Source organism: Mizuhopecten yessoensis, unplaced genomic scaffold (genome assembly GCF_002113885.1).
Source record: "Mizuhopecten yessoensis strain PY_sf001 unplaced genomic scaffold, ASM211388v2 scaffold10441, whole genome shotgun sequence".
In the NCBI taxonomy this organism is placed as follows: domain Eukaryota; kingdom Metazoa; phylum Mollusca; class Bivalvia; order Pectinida; family Pectinidae; genus Mizuhopecten; species Mizuhopecten yessoensis.
The window spans coordinates 951,081-954,342 of record NW_018408548.1 but is presented as its reverse complement, the minus strand read 5'-3'; the positions used below and the strand labels follow the sequence as shown (position 1 = coordinate 954,342).

Genomic DNA, 3,262 nt, shown 5'->3' with positions numbered 1-3,262 from the left:
ACCCCTGGAGTATCGAAGATGGGGGTGCAGAGACCGAACGTGAGCGTGACCCCTGGAGTATCGAAGATGGGGGTGCAGAGACCGAACGTGAGCGTAACCCCTGAAGTATCGATGATAGGTGCAGGAGCGAACGTGAGCGTGACCCTAGGATAATTGAGGATCGGTGTGCAGAGAGTGAAAGTAAGCGTGACCCCTGGAGTATTGAGGAAGCAACTACCCCAGCTCTGACTGATTGATTGATTGATAGGTTTTTCGTCCGCTTCACTACCGAGTATTTCGGTTATCCAGCAGACGATACCCCACCCCCACCCCCAGCTCACACTACCTACAGTTTATATACATAGATTGTCTGACTCATTGAAAGTATTGTTAGCTTGCGCTTCGTTAAAACAGACCTTTTATTTCCTAAAATATTAAGATTCAGGATAAAACAAAAATGCATAGCTTAGGTTGAAACTGACCATACGCGGTATGACTGCATTGTTGAATCAGGATAAAGTGAACAAAAAATGTCAGCAAAGCTTGCATAAACTCAGTTAAGCTGATCACATTTTTTATAACTCGATGTCCGCAGATTAAGATAAGTCGATGTGAAAACCTATCTAGGATTTTTCGACCAAATTATTAAAAGCATTGGTAGCTTAATGGTTTATAACACAAAACTTCTACCCTCGTCATCTAATTGATATCATTAATTGAAACATAAAAATCATTTTGAACATGAATACAGTAATTTTCTTTTTTCTATCAACGTTTCTGAACAACTCGATCGTTAAGCTTATCGCAGGCTGAATAACTAAAACAAATGACGACACATTTTATTAAGTGCTTTTTGGGGGATTTAACGGAAAACATATCTGATTAGATGATGAAAACTTTACCAAACGTAGCTGATGTATGTCAACATACATAACAACAATAACTTAGATAAAGGGAAGAAATAATTTGTTGATTTGTTGATATTTAATTCTAGTTGCATTTCTTGAGAATTATTGAATTTGTATATGCATTTCTTATTTCCAAATTATGAATTGTATATCATCAAGGGATATTTGTTGTTTATAGTAACAAAATGTGTTGCATTGTATGAATTAATAGTGTATCAATAACATATTTACCTGTACAGCGATGGATCTGCATGCCACCTGGATATAAAAAGGACTCAAGCAATTGATAATTCATAATTCTTTAAAACTTACATTAATGTGTTAGGCAGTCCCTAGTACATTGATGATTATAGACCGAACGTGAGCGAAACCCCTGGAGTATCGAAGATAGGGGTGGAGAGAGCGAACGTGAGCGAATCCCCTGGAGTATCGAAGATGGGGGGGGAGAGAGCGAACGTGAGCGAATCCCCTGGAGTATCGAAGATAGGGGCGGAGAGAGCGAACGTGAGCGAAGCCCCTGGAGTATCGAAGATGGGGTTGCAGACAGCGTAAGTGAGCGTAACCCCTGAAGTATCAAAGATGGGGATGGAGAGAGCGAACGTGAGCGTAACCCCTGAAGTATCGATAATGGGTGCAGGAGCGAACGTGAGCGTGACCCAAGGATTATTGAGGATCGGTGTGCAGAGAGCGAACGTGAGCGTAACCCCTGGAGTATCGAAGATGGGGTTGCAGAGAGCGAAATTGAGCGTTACCCCTGGAGTATCCTAGATGGGGGTGCAGAGACCGAACGTGAGCGTGACCCCTGGAGTATCGAAGATGGGGTTGCAGAGAGCGAAATTGAGCGTTACCCCTGGAGTATCGAAGATGGGGGTGCAGAGAGCGAAATTGAGCGTTACCCCTGGAGTATCGAAGATGGGGGTGCAGAGAGCGAAATTGAGCGTTACCCCTGGAGTATCCTAGATGGGGGTGCAGAGACCGAACGTGAGCGTGACCCCTGGAGTATCGAAGATGGGGGTGCAGAGAGCGAAATTGAGCGTTACCCCTGGAGTATCGAAGATGGGGGTGCAGAGAGCGAAATTGAGCGTTACCCCTGGAGTATCCTAGATGGGGGTGCAGAGACCGAACGTGAGCGTGACCCCTGGAGTATCGAAGATGGGGGTGCAGAGACCGAACGTGAGCGTGACCCCTGGAGTATCGAAGATGGGGGTGCAGAGACCGAACGTGAGCGTAACCCCTGAAGTATCGATGATAGGTGCAGGAGCGAACGTGAGCGTGACCCTAGGATAATTGAGGATCGGTGTGCAGAGAGTGAAAGTAAGCGTGACCCCTGGAGTATTGAGGAAGCAACTACCCCAGCTCTGACTGATTGATTGATTGATAGGTTTTTCGTCCGCTTCACTACCGAGTATTTCGGTTATCCAGCAGACGATACCCCACCCCCACCCCCAGCTCACACTACCTACAGTTTATATACATAGATTGTCTGACTCATTGAAAGTATTGTTAGCTTGCGCTTCGTTAAAACAGACCTTTTATTTCCTAAAATATTAAGATTCAGGATAAAACAAAAATGCATAGCTTAGGTTGAAACTGACCATACGCGGTATGACTGCATTGTTGAATCAGGATAAAGTGAACAAAAAATGTCAGCAAAGCTTGCATAAACTCAGTTAAGCTGATCACATTTTTTATAACTCGATGTCCGCAGATTAAGATAAGTCGATGTGAAAACCTATCTAGGATTTTTCGACCAAATTATTAAAAGCATTGGTAGCTTAATGGTTTATAACACAAAACTTCTACCCTCGTCATCTAATTGATATCATTAATTGAAACATAAAAATCATTTTGAACATGAATACAGTAATTTTCTTTTTTCTATCAACGTTTCTGAACAACTCGATCGTTAAGCTTATCGCAGGCTGAACAACTAAAACAAATGACGACACATTTTATTAAGTGCTTTTTGGGGGATTTAACGGAAAACATATCTGATTTAATGATGAAAACTTTACCAAACGTAGCTGATGTATGTCAACATACATAACAACAATAACTTAGATAAAGGGAAGAAATAATTTGTTGATTTGTTGATATTTAATTCTAGTTGCATTTCTTGAGAATTATTGAATTTGTATATGCATTTCTTATTTCCAAATTATGAATTGTATATCATCAAGGGATATTTGTTGTTTATAGTAACAAAATGTGTTGCATTGTATGAATTAATAGTGTATCAATAACATATTTACCTGTACAGCGATGGATCTGCATGCCACCTGGATATAAAAAGGACTCAAGCAATTGATAATTCATAATTCTTTAAAACTTACATTAATGTGTTAGGCAGTCCCTAGTGCATTGATGATTATAGA

At 41.2% G+C, this 3,262-nt stretch overlaps 1 protein-coding gene across 1 annotated transcript in view; it reads right to left on the bottom strand.

The window, feature by feature from the left end:
* LOC110460621 (translation initiation factor IF-2-like) overlaps positions 1-3,262 on the bottom strand; it is a 23,529-nt gene that overhangs the window by 4,488 nt on the left and 15,779 nt on the right. The window lies entirely within an intron of this gene.